This window comes from Mycteria americana, chromosome 22 (assembly GCF_035582795.1).
Source record: "Mycteria americana isolate JAX WOST 10 ecotype Jacksonville Zoo and Gardens chromosome 22, USCA_MyAme_1.0, whole genome shotgun sequence".
NCBI lineage: Eukaryota > Metazoa > Chordata > Aves > Ciconiiformes > Ciconiidae > Mycteria > Mycteria americana.
Genome location: NC_134386.1, coordinates 4,853,090 through 4,866,812, shown reverse-complemented (window position 1 = coordinate 4,866,812; position 13,723 = coordinate 4,853,090). Strand labels below are relative to the sequence as shown.

The 13,723-nt window shown below is 42.2% G+C and overlaps 1 protein-coding gene and 1 long non-coding RNA gene across 3 annotated transcripts in view; both read right to left on the bottom strand.

The window, feature by feature from the left end:
- LOC142419890 (uncharacterized) overlaps positions 1-3,234 on the bottom strand; it is a 116,685-nt gene extending 113,451 nt beyond the window's left edge. Inside the window, exons 1-2 of the long non-coding RNA XR_012778662.1 lie at positions 2,849-3,234; positions 1,264-1,489 (exon numbers count right to left, since the gene is read on the bottom strand). This is a non-coding gene — a long non-coding RNA (uncharacterized LOC142419890). The remainder of the gene's footprint in view (positions 1-1,263; positions 1,490-2,848) is intronic.
- LOC142419888 (acid-sensing ion channel 2) overlaps positions 1-13,723 on the bottom strand; it is a 523,294-nt gene that overhangs the window by 367,374 nt on the left and 142,197 nt on the right. The window lies entirely within an intron of this gene.

Below are 13,723 nucleotides of genomic sequence, written 5' to 3'. Positions count from 1 at the left end.
AGCACTGTTACAATCATCACAGGAGAAAGTCTCTGTTATGACTGGCTGAAAGAAGCACAACAAGACCTGAACAGACTAATCACTACCCCTTAGAGGCCAGTAAGATAGAAAAATGGTAGCCCTTGCAATTTTGGTACAGTGTAATTCTGGCCTTTTGCTTTTTACCCAAACACTGAACCCAACACTGTCCAAGTTCCGTCCCCAAGAAGCAACGCATCTTACCTAGTCACATATGTGACACAGTCTCTACAATTGCCTTATTTTTCCTGGTTGCCTATCAAAATATAATATCCTGGGCACCACAGGCCTTTTAAAAGGATTTTTTTGTTTCTAGCTGCACATCCCAATTGGCTACCACAAGCCAAGAAGCTCAGTAGCTCTCCTCCCTCACAGTCTAGTCTCTTCTTCTTTCCCCTCCCCTGCCAGATGCTGGTGGGAATGTGTGCGGTTAGATAGAAATCCCCCCCGGCCCCACGCACTGTTTGAATTAAGTAACACCGAGTAGATGAAACAATAGGGTTCTGTTCCAATGAACAAGATTTATCATCCCTTTAAAGAGATACTGACTTTGCCTTTGCTCAGTCAATAACTGTTTGCAGTCACCCATAACTCCCCTTACAACCTGCAATCCACCACTTACCTTCCTACCTCCAGTCCCAGAGGAGCTGAGCTGTTAATCATTTTTTCTGGATCATGGAAAGAGTAAAATATCCTTCCCCAAAAAGAATCATCACAGAAGGCATAAGAACACCAGGTTGTGAAAAACCCTAAAGTATATGCCCAGTTAGTGATACTTGGGCAAGTTTTCCCACTTTGTTGTGTTAACTATTACACTGTATGCATCTAGCCATAGCGTATTTTTTTATGTGTTCTGCAAAGCATTCCGAATACAAGGATAATTCCATACTAAACAGTATATTAAAGAAACATTAATATTCCAAAACAGCATGCTGAAAGTTGATAAATGCTAGCAGTAAGGTCACTGTGGCCGCCCTTTCCTCTCCAGCTACCTAATGATATATTTTCTCCATGTCTCATTCTCAGAAATGAATGCAACTCTTCAAAATAGCTCAGATGGAAGCAGGCACATACACAATTTTAACCCAAAAGTGTTTGGCAGAGTGATAACTGTAAGAGTTATAACTCTTACACAGAGTAAGAGTAACTCTGTGTTACTCTTACTCTCTTACACAGAGTAAGTTATCACAGAGTGATAACTGTCCAATAAGTGTAAATCAAGTCTCATTGTGTAGTACAACCTACCTCAAATATCCACCAATTCCACCTACAGTAAGTAATTACTGCAGGGGTCACTGACTCTCCGTTTGTAAACTGAAACACCGAGCATTTCAGCAATTTTCCCATGGTAACACAGATGGCAATGGGAGAGCACGGTAATCCCAATTCTCAGCCCTCCACAAACACGCTGAGTCTACCTTCCTTCTACGCACGTCTTGGAAAGGCAAGTTCCTAAAATCTGAAAGGGATTCTATGGAGCAACCAGAACAAGAAAGGAAAAAAATACCAGCTATTAGGAAAATTAGGCTCCATTTCCCAGAAGGAAAGTCGCTGGTATACTCTTGAAGCCACAGTATTCAAGTGCTGCTTTCACAGCAAAGTGGAAGAACACAACAGCAAACAAGGAGTTAAGAGGATAGTTCACATCAGACTACACTTTCAAGCCCAAAGTGTTTTTCCTTTCTGCTTCCTCAAATTCCTGAAACCAGTTGGGCCACAACACATTTGCTGTGTTTCACCCTGTATGCAGGATCTGAAGCTGTTTATTTTCCACATCACTGCTGAAAAAGCCAATTGCATACAAGTGATAACAAGCAGTGTTTTCAGGATGTCTGGAGATGCTTATCATAAACACCATAAAGTCCATTCTGGTTTGACAGAAGACAGCAGCTCATCTCTGAGCCATGATTTCAGGCAGTTGCAGAAGATTCAGAACGAGTTACGCAGCAAACGTGTAATCTCCCACGATAAGAAATACCAACTGTCTGGAGCAGGATTTCTCTGTGTAAATTGAAATCAGGTCTGTGTAAAGCTGAATTAAACCTTTGTCACGAAACTGCAGACATGTCAGTTATATTCTTCCAGGTTAGGCTGGCAGCATCCATTGAGAACACAGCCTTTGAACAGTACTTTTACTGCAGTAGTTGCTTTTAGAATAACAGCAACAATAAGATTATCTGTTCTTCAAAATCCTTAAACGATATTGATTTACAGCACAAAATAATGAACTGCACCATGCTCTGCTTAGATAACTGTTTTACAAGCAATACTGATTTTCTGCAATAAAGCCACTTTATTTCCATAATTGTCCCTCTTGAGAAATTTTGTTAATTGTTCCTCCCTCTTCCCCCAGCTTTAATTCCAGTTTTCCCTCGCCAGCCTAAGGGAATAAAACTAAACAGTTTTCATCTAGAGTTTGGAAAGCTGGTCAGCTTTCATTATGGCCTCAGTCACTCTTAATCAGCTGCCCCCCAAAAACCCATTGAAAATAATTAACTGAGCTTCTCCTGGGCATTCAGGTTCAACAGAAAGGTGATCAACTGAAGACAGACAAAAGGACAACACTCCTATCAATGTCTGGACACTTTCCAAGATCTGAGACAAGGATCTAACACCAAGCTTCAAAATTTCTGTCCATACCAGTTAAGAACCTATGTAAAAAGTCTTGCAAGATTTGTATGTGATTTACAAGTGTAGTTTATGCTGCTGGTTCCTCTGGCTTTGTCCCGGGTATTACTTCTCTAACAGCATGGGTAAATCAGTCAAGTGCTCCTGCATAGAGACATAACCTAATTTTCCAATCTCCCCAGCGCACACTGCAATCATTTACCTGTACTGCAGGAAACTGATAGTCCAGGGCTGAGGTGTTTGAAATGAAATCTGAGGCCTATGATAGCTATTCCACATGGAACAACGCACAGAAGAGATAAGACAGAAGAGCTCCAGAAGCAGCAGAAGAGTCACAGTTTCTAAGAGCAGCACGGGAAAATACAGCATTGCAGTACTTCGCTTAAAGGTTTTGAAAGCTTCAGCTTCACCAGATGGGATGAGCTGATCTAACAGCTCCTAACAGCAGTCTCTGCTTCCCCTTCTCCCTTTGCTCCCAGATCTCTCATCTCTCCCTTACCTCAAACCAGCTCCAAAGCCTAGGGCAGTTCTTCCCCGAGCAGATTCATCTCACTAACCCAACAACAGGCCTGTTTTCAGCTGGCTGAATTGACCCATCAGACAGTTAATAAGCAGCACCAGAACTAGCACAAAGGAAGGATGACTATCCCATTCAAGAGTAATGAGTCATGAGCTCAGCCCAGATGCTTGTGAAACAGGCTCCTCCTGTGCAAGGTGCTGCAGAGACAGTAGATGATGATGGGGTAAGCAATGCGCACTGAAAGGAAGCCAAGAGACAGATCACCCGTGGAAGCTATGAGGCTACTGTCCAATATCATCAATGTTATTCCTCAAAATTTGGCTTTATGCTTATGGAGGACAGGATAAGAGATGGTTACAATAAGCCTTTTGTTATTCAGAAGTAACGTCCTCCGGCTGCAGGATCTTTGTAGCTGTGGTGTGAGAAAGGGAGGGACCAGCAGGACTGCCATTACCCGAGGGAGCTGGTGGTGCTTGTAGCTGTTGCCGTGAAAAGCCGAAATCAGAACTCAATAGTCGGGATGACTATTAAGCAGGTATTCTTTATTGCAGCGGTGGGCAGCACTGGGGATCGCTCCGCCAGGTTAGCGCAACACATCAGTTCATATACAGAAATATCATACATATTCATCAGATTTCCTGAAAAGGGCAGTTTCATGGTGATGAGTTCCCAGAATTCATTTACATAGCCCAAGCATGCGCAGTAAAATTAGGGTTAGGGTCTTTTCACCCCCCCAGGGGTCTTCCATAGTCTTCCTCACGTTGTCCATGAGTTGAACTTTGGGCTGCCTTTGCCCATATATAGTCATTGAGTTAGCTCATCAGTCCTTCGGCCTGGGAATGTCATAAGGGGGTCGATTTAAACTAGTTCTTTGGTGCTTCTCTTCGGCACAATCGTCCTGAGTTCCTGTTATCAGTGATTTAATTAGGAAGCCTAACGAGCTTGCTCAAGGCCTGCTTAGTCCTATCAGGTAAGAAGTCACAGGAAATGTCCCACCATCAACTCTGCTCAGCAGGTAACTAAAACTATCTTTGCAGGGAAAGAGAAAAAGGATGGGAGTGAAACTAAAAAAAATGCAAGTCTATGTCTTAGTCAGGGATTGTCAGGGATTTAACCCTTTCATTCCCCCCTTTTCTTTTTGAGGGCTTGTAGCTTACTTGCTACAGTCCTCAATATACAGTCTTATTATGTCTCAAACGAAGCTTATTACAAAAACTACAATAAAATCAATACAATTACTATTTAAAATAGTAAGGCTCTTTAACTATGACTAGTAAAATATTTCAAATCCTTCTAGGCCTAAAAGGGTGTTATCCTTAATTATTTTCTGATTGCAAAATTCATAATATTTCATCCTTTTCAAGGGTCTGAGTAAAATACCTTCCCGTTTCTACTTGATGCCTAATCTTGTTTCTTTTCCAATCACTGTACGTCTCTGCTGAATTCCAGTGACACCAAAGAAAACACTTAAGAAATACACAAACAAATTTTCCTAAAATTGCCAAAGTAATTAATCCAATTAATAATTGTTTCAACCATCCAAAGTTGGGAAGCCAAGAAGTCAGTTTATCCCATAAATCTCGAAGCCCCAATGAAGTATCATCTGAAGATACTTCCTGGAATATTCGTGTTTTCTCCCAGAGTGCATTTAGATCTGCTTCTATCTGTTTATCTTTATTGATATATGCACAGCAACTGGTATTAAGGATCATACATACACCTCCTTCTTTGGCAGTCAATAAATCTAATGCCATTCGATTTTGCAACACAACCTTACTAAGGGAAGATACTTCTGTCTGTAAATTTTTTATAGCATTTATGATTAGATTTTCCATCTGCTCTAGAACTGCGGAAATATTTACCATGGCCTTTTCTAGCTCGCTTACTCCTAGCCACGGTAAGAACCATCTAACAAAGCTATGAAATTTTGTTCCCCTAATTACAAGTGGGTGGTCTTCTCGCTTAGCCCGTTTCCAGGATGTTCTCAAAATACCCCTAGGTATTTGGGACTGATTATATATTCAATCCTGACTAACTAAATGACCTATGGTACACCTTTCCTTCCATCCTGCAGGGAGTTGCTTTCTGCTGATACCATCACCACACAGCCACCAATACCTGTCAGGTAGTTTGCAGGGTCTGTCGGTGGCTGTGACATTAGCTCCATAAAATGATCTTTTGCTTACCCATCCAACCGATGTATTTCTACTGGCATCCCACTTTGTAGGGCTATAGGTTTCACGTTCAATCCCATCAAATTCCAGGTTCCTACTTCTACCACAGTCTTGTTGATCCAATAATCATCCCACCCGTTCGGGAGGGGCACAGACAATTATTGGATCTTGCCTTCCATAGGCAACTATTATTGCTAACTAGAATCTGGGTGTTATTATTATTATTTTTTTTTAGTATCTGTAGGTCAAATCTTGGTCCGATCTCATAGCTTGAATCATCATAACTACAGTATCCTCCATCTTGTCTTTTCCAAAACTCAGGCCAAGTATTATTGTCACAATTCCAATGAGTCGACCCTATGCCATACAAAGGGAGTCTCATGTTACCTCTCGGTAGGGCAGTACAAATCCAACAATCCTTAGCCCCTACAGCATTCGCTATCATCTGAATCGCATTATAATACGAGTTCTTGTTCCAAGCATCTACTGATAAGCTTAAAGTCAATAAAGTTATCATCGTAAATGTAATTTCAAATCTCCAACACTTTCAATGGTCCATCGTGGTTCAGAAGCTTTCTTTACTCAGGAGTAATGGATCCAAGCTGTCTGCTCTTTAATCTTGATTGCAGTGAAAGAGGTTAGCAACACCTGATAAGGTCCATTCCACGTCTCCTCCAATGGGTCACCTGAAAAATTCTTAACATAAACCCAATCTCCAGGGCTAAATGGGTGGATTGGGTGATCTAACCCTTTTGCTCTGGTTCCCAAAACAGTCTTATTAATCTTTTCCCATTGTTTTCCTAAGGATATAACATAATTTTGTAAATAATAATTTCTCAGCTGATTCAAATCTTCCCCTTGATATTTGGCCTGACATGGCCTCCCATATAATATCTCAAAAGGGCTCTTTTCTTTGGCCCTAGGTTTTACACGTATCCGAAGTAGTGCAATAGGTAGTGCTTGATAGGGTGTGTGTAATTGCCAATCAATTCCTGATAGCTTGCTGACCTGTTGCACTACTTCTGCACAAAAACGTGTACCCCTATCTGATGAAATGACCGTAGGTACCCCGAATCGAGGTGTTATTTCATTTAATAATACCTTAGTTACTTCTCTTGCTTTGTTTGTCCTACGAGGGAACGCCTCTGGCCATCCGGAAAAGGTGTCTGTAAGTACCAATAAGTATCTGTACCCCCCTTTTCTTGGAAGTTCAGAGAAATCAATTTGCCAGTGGTCCCCTGGTACATTTCCTCTCCCAATACTTCCTAATTGTGTCCGGTTACCTGTATTGGGATTATTTTTCAAACATATTTCACATTGCTGAGTCACCTGTCGAACTGTAGTATACAAATTTCTCCCTATTAATTTTTGATTTAAAAATTTATACAGGGAATCTGCCCCCCAGTGTGTCTTATTGTGTTCTTCTTTAACAAGCTAAAGGCTAGTGCTATTTTTCTTGCTAGCTGAAGATGTTCAGAGAGCCAGTCATGGGGGGGGAATACCCGTAGAAAAAGGAAGCAGCCCTGTGGCATGTTTGTATGGTGTTATGATCTGAGGGGAACTGTAATAGCAAACTCCTATAAAATGGTCTTCACAAAGGGGGAAATGTGGGCAAGGTAGGTCAGATCCCCCAGCAGAATTTAAATTAGTACTAAGTCTACCAAGGCTCTTCCCATCACCCACCCATTACACAGTCCTTGATCATCCAGTGTAAATTTGCTTACCGAATTCCTTTGCAGCAGAAATACTTAAAAGAATCCCTATTCCCTCTTAGGTTTCTGCCTTTTTCACCATGAAATCCTTTATCACAGTGAAGAAAGATCACTCAGAAGCTCTTGGCTGTTGCAGTGCAGGAACAAGAAGGTCCAGAGGCAAATGGGATACTGGGGGCATCTTCATTGCACTGTCAGCCAGAATTGCCTCCCCAGAGCAAAGCACCACGATGGCAGGAGGGGAACAGGTCTGTTCCAGCTGCCTGTCGCCTTCCCTCGAAGCAGGTTAAATGCATATGCAGAAAAACCTACCTCGATAGACTGTGCGGCTGGCTTACCAGCAATTAAACTGCAGATCAAAAGAAACATAAACGTGGATGTTGCTTTGCTTATTAGTATCAGCTCTGTCTTTGATTGCCTGAAGGCCTTTCCAACAACGTTGACTTTAATTACTTTAATGAGAGAGAAAATGATCTGAGGAGTGTCAGCTCAATGGGGCAAGGTCCCTATGAAAATGCTAGGACTAGGATCATTAGTTTAGCAGTTAATAGTACATTATCTTATGTTATTGGAGCTAAATGTAAACAGCTACTGAAGCCCAACTGCTGTCAGGATCGAAGCTGGGGAAAGAAATTAGAAACAGCTTTGAAATAAGGTTGTATTGGTTCTGCTACCCACTTTCAACAGTCTGCTCTTTGTTGATCCATTGTAGAAAAAAAATTCTAGTAGAGAGAAAAGCAAAGCAAATTTAATATGCTGTGGGCTTGTCTTTAACAAAACACTTATGACAATTATTTAAAATGAACTTTTTGAAGTGACTGAGTTTATCTAAAGCAAAGTAAGATAAAGCAAATCAAGGCCACTTCAGTTCTTAAGGGAAGCCCAAGCTGCTAAGCAAGAGACAATGCATCTGCTCAGCAGCGTTAGCAGTTCTGTGTGCCTCCTCTCAAGCCACCGGAAAGGCAAGATGGAGCAATTTAGCTTCATTTGCAATGAAAAGGGATTAAATTGCATTGTATGACCTGGTATCTGCAGCAGATGAAAAACGTTCACACCTACCACAACTCAGCGGACACACAATTCATTTTAAGCAGGGGTAATGTGATTATGATGCTGAGCTATGAGCATTTGATACAACGATATAACACGGTTAAATTAATCCCATTTCATTTTTTAGTAGACTTCATGGTGCCTGCACTTGTAAGTACAGCCATTCCTTGTGTTCCCATTGTGGAGGATTAGAATTGCTGGTTGTTTCAGCTTGGAATTAGAAAGGGAATTGCATGAAAATAGATGAAACTATGAATTTTACTTCCCAAGGAAAAATCCCTTCCTGAACTTTCCTCTGATGGCATAGTCCTATGCATAAGCCAGGCACAACCAAAGCCATCCTTGGAGATTCCAGCTCATCAGACACGCAGGCTCCTATTTCAGGCTTCATTTTTTTTCTCTGTCTTAGGAATAATTTGGGGGTTTTGTACAAGTCCTTTGAAGAACCTTACTGGTTTGTGGCTTGTGGAAGCAAGCTGCATCTCTTAAATAAACCTGGAGTCCTCATCTATTGTGAAAGCCCCCTTAGAAAGCAGCCCTCAAATACGTAAGTAATGTCTAAGAAGCACAGCCAAGTGGGTTATTACCGAGAATGAAGACTCTTTGGCATGTAAATTAATTCATTCAGCACTTTAGAGGCCAGGGCTATCATGGTCTTTCCCAAAATAAGGAAGTTCAGTCTTGAAGGACTGAGGTGAAAATCTAAGCTCTGGGTCTAGTATTCCATGTTTTTCTTTAAACAGGGATTGTAATGGCTATTTAGCAGATAGTAGAAACAAGAACAAGTTGTCAAGGAGGAAGTTAAGTAGTGACCTGCTGACTGCAGAGAGGTAACTCTTCCAGTTCTTGCTTTGAAAATGACTGATAATTGGTTCTCTGGCCTGCTCCAATCTCTGGTGCAGGTTCACAGGGACAACAATAGCACTTCAGGCTTAGCTGCCTCTTCCCTGTCTGGGTCTCCATAAATAGTTGTCTGCCCTTAAGATATAAGGCTTGTCCAGGTCTACCTGCTAATCCAGACAGCACTTTTCTACAGTTTTACATGCTTTTACATTTACTAAAAGGAGTGGCAGTATTTAATATTTGTTTGGCAGTCGTGAAGAGGAGCAGGCCCAGGTGTGGAAGGTCCAACAGAAAACATGTGCATCTGAATACATGACAGAGTATAAGAGCAGAGTTCTGGCTGCATTACCCCTGTGGGACAATTATAAATGAGTTATACAGGCTGCCCCCATGGCTGTCATGCTGTTGCCGTGAAAAGCCGAAATCAGGACTCAATAGTCGGGATGACTATTAAGCAGGTATTCTTTATTGCAGCGGTGGGCAGCACTGGGGATCGCTCCGCCACAAGTGCTCCGCCAGGTTAGCACAACACATCCGTTCATATACAGAAATATCATACATATTCATCAGATTTCCTGAAAAGGGCAGTTTTATGGTGATGAGTTCCCAGAATTCATTTACATAGCCCAAGCATGCACAGTAAAATTAGGGTTAGGGTCTTTTCACCCCCCCAGGGGTCTTCCATAGTCTTCCTCACGTTGTCCATGAGTTGAACTTTGGGCTGCCTTTGCCCATATATAGTCATTGAGTTAGCTCATCAGTCCTTCGGCCTGGGAATGTCATAAGGGGGTCGATTTAAACTAGTTCTTTGGTGCTTCTCTTCGGCACAATCGTCCTGAGTTCCTGTTATCAGTGATTTAATTAGGAAGCCTAACGAGCTTGCTCAAGGCCTGCTTAGTCCTATCAGGTAAGAAGTCACAGGAAATGTCCCACCATCAACTCTGCTCAGCAGGTAACTAAAACTATCTTTGCAGGGGAAGAAAACAAAAGATAACAGGGATGCAAGTGAAGCTAAAAAAATGCAAGTCTATATATCTTAGTCAGGGATTTAACCCTTTCAATGCAGAAAGGTGTCTTGTCTTCCTCACACTGGCACCAGCAGAGACCAAAGAAGCTGCTGCAGCCTGGACTAATAGGGCCAGGCTTTAAAGCTCACACAATAGACACTAATTCTTCCAGCTCCGGATGGTGTAAGGTTTGTACTCCTGTTGCTGCAGAGCTGCCCCAAAGCCCAGAGCTGCCCATGCCTTGCTTCCACATGGTACTGTAGGTGCTCTGTATGGCAGGTACAGCACTCCAGAAAAAGGGCATTTTGAAAATCTATTGGCTCTCTGAAATTACACTGTCAAGATTATTTTTGTTTTTTGCCATTCCTATCCATCTATAAATCCAAGAGCCTGAATTATCACCAAGAAAACTACACCAGGTTTGCAAGGAGCTATAAAAACCTCTTCAAATGACATAGTGCAGCTTTGCTGATTGGAACAATGGCATGATTTTACAGCTGGATAGCTCAAGACATTCCAGGAAAGGAAGCAAGTGGCCATGCACCTCATTAGGAAGCCAGTAATTGGCTCATTTCAGTGAGCTTAAATACCTGTTACTATCTCCATATTTCAGTGAGATATGAGCCTTCTGTCCCAGCTATGTACTGCCTGTGTTGAGCTTCAGGATGGAGCCAGGACAACGAAGGACTAGGCAGAAATGAGGGAAGGAAACTTCTGCAGATTGATCACTGAAATAAAAGTGGCTGTTGGAAGTTTCTGAGTGGTTTTGGAAGGGGGACAGTGCCAGAGGAGATAGATGAGCAGGCAGAGTGCTGGTAACCAGGTCAAAGCACACTAAACATAAACACCTTGTTTAGACCACTGACCCATTTGTATTGTAGCTCAGTTTTAAAGGCATAATACAAGAGAAGACAATTTCCATGGTGTAAAAGCCATATCTTTTTGTGGTATTTTGCCCACTAGGTTGTCTCTCAAGGCTGGCTCTGGTCCTCTGGTTTTTATAGGTACTCTGCTTCATACTAGCATGTATGTTACCTGAGAGGATCACAGGAAGCTCCATGTTGAGACTACAGGGTGGAAAGGAATCATATGTTCTTCCAGCGATGTTAATGAGGAAATAACACGTGGTTGTAGAAAGATACTCTGAGAAGGACACACAGGTGCTTCTGGGGATTTCTGAGCTTAAGAGAATGGGAGAGGAAAGGAGGAACAGACTGCAGACCTGAGCCCAAAGGATGTTTCTTTGCAGAGCCAGGGTAGCAGCACTGGTGACCTAGAGTTTAACTGTGATTCCAGCCAACTTGAACCACCTTTGGTGGTTCTTATCCATAATTCTTAGGGATGCTTTAGGATCCCTCTGTGCTGATTGTCACCACAGGGTGCTGTGTGCCACGTAATACTTTCCTCGTGCAGGTGAAAGAAGACACAGAACATGGCACTACCTCTCCCACACCTAGCATAGCAAGTGGAAGGCAGAAGAGTGGAGCTAGGGAACGTGCAGGTATACCATGACCTGTAGCTTTTGGTACAAAAGCAATTTTAATGAAGGAGCTCAGACCCTTTCCAGCCTGTCCCTTTAAGACCAAGCTTGCCAGGGGAAAGACAAACATATTGTTAACCAGAAACAACAGAAACTGAAACCCTGTGATCTGAAACATGACCCTGATTCAACAGCCAGGAAATCGTGGGAAACCTCCAGAGGCAGCATAAAATCCCTTCCCCTGGGGTGAAGGAGAAGGAAACAACCAACATATTTATGCAGACTCAGAAAGGATCAGCCATTTACAGAAAACAAGCAGAGCATGTGCAATGACAGGAGTTAGGATCATAATTACTAGGGCACCCAATTTTTCTGCTTTGAGGCATAAACTGATCAGCAGATGGCATCCAAAGGAGCTCTCCCGTTCCGGTGGCATACACAGCATAATTAGCCAGGGCATGGAAAGTCTCTGACACAGTCACAACAGCCTGAGAGACAACAAGCAACATTTTCTGATGCTGAAAACCTGACTGCAAGAGAAAACTGTACAAATGCAACCATGCTTGAATGTGGAGCAAGGGATTGATGACCCAGACATTTATTCCTGCCCGTGTGGACTGGAAAAAACCATCAAATGATGAATGTGTTGGACTGATCCACTTAAAAGTAATCCGCTTTACCCATAGCAAAATGGGAGTTCATGAGTTGACAGCCCCAGGGAGAGCTATACCAGAATATCAGACAGAAGAAATCGTGGGGCTTATTGGTGGAAGCAAGACTATAGAGAAAAGTTAATTTTTGAGAGGCTGGAGTTGCACGGTGTTGCCTACTTCAGTGGTAGTTGATTTTTTTCTTGGAAATCTCAGATAATAAAATTGAATGGGATAAGAAATGTGCGTATTTTTTTTCTTTAATTCAAGTCCTTACATAGATCTAAATGCAAATGCTGCTGTGCTTACCACTGGAATTGCTGTGTATGCCAAGGAGCACTCTGCAGGACAGTGCAAGGATTCCAGATGCCTGAAAGTTGCTTTATAGTGGATATGTCACTGCCTCTTTCCTTTTAGATCAGGGACAGAGACTAGCCCTTTCTAAAGTGTCCAGAGATCTGAAATGCTTTATGTCCAAGAAGTGCTGAGCAGCCTCATGTTCTCTTGACTTCTCATCAAGTTCTCTGGGCCTCAGAGACAGCCCTAGACTTTCCCCTCTCAAGCTACATCTTTAAACTCATCAGAAACCAAATTTCTGTTTTGCAGGAAATGCCAGTCCTTTAAACCCCACTTTCATCTCAAACCCAAGGGAAAACTAGCATTTTCTAATGAAGAAAATAAATGGCTTGTTTTCTTCCATGTGGAGTCATCAAGCCATTTCATATGGATGGTGCTGGCAGTTTCATGCACATACTGCAGCACCATTTTAATCTGAATGCACTACACAGATCGTATCATATCCATTTTGTTGGGATCAAACAAAATACAGGATTACTCAACCACTATTGACGTGTTCTCCTGAACAGCTTTTATTTCAACAAAATGGCAGCTTCTGATGAAAAAAACTACTATCGGCAGTTTTCCTTCTGGCTCCTCTGTCATTTTCTGTAGGTGTGCTCGCTCTGTGTTTGGATCAGCATTCGAGCTAATGAATGGGAAAAAGCTGTACCAACTTAACCTCTCTGCAGTCCCAGTATCTTGGTTCACTCGTGTCCACCATTATGTTTTCCCCTACCATTTATCAACTACATTTAGTAGAGTCCCCATTGGCATGCCGGGGCTGTACTTGCTTAGGCTTCTGCAGTGTGCTTTAGGGCAAGCAGAACATCCTTGATAAAAGTTATTCCCTTGTATTTATGCCTTAGGCGTTGTCTGGTTCCAGCAATAACTGCAAGTTCTGCCATTTTATTACTTAAGAACTTTTGCTGCACTATGTTCAGGACATGAACCACGGGGATTTCTCATCTCAGGAGTTTAATTCCCTCTTTGATTGAAGTAAATGTTGTATCAAGTGGACAGAGGGAGGTCATGGTTGGAATGATCTCCTCATATACAGATGAGAAGCACAGCCTCCTATATCTAGCATTGGCTTCTAATGAGGAATTTCAGATTCACCAGTCTCAAAGTAATCTCAAACATACAGATGAACAGTGCCAGCAGAGGAGATTCTATTTCTTTGTTGCTCTGAATTTTGCCACCATGCCTCTTTTTTCTCTCCTTTTTTAGCTGTTTGAAATTGTCTGTATTCCTTGTGCTCCAGAAACTCTGCATCAGAGACTTTGGGAGCAGCAGCTGGACAAT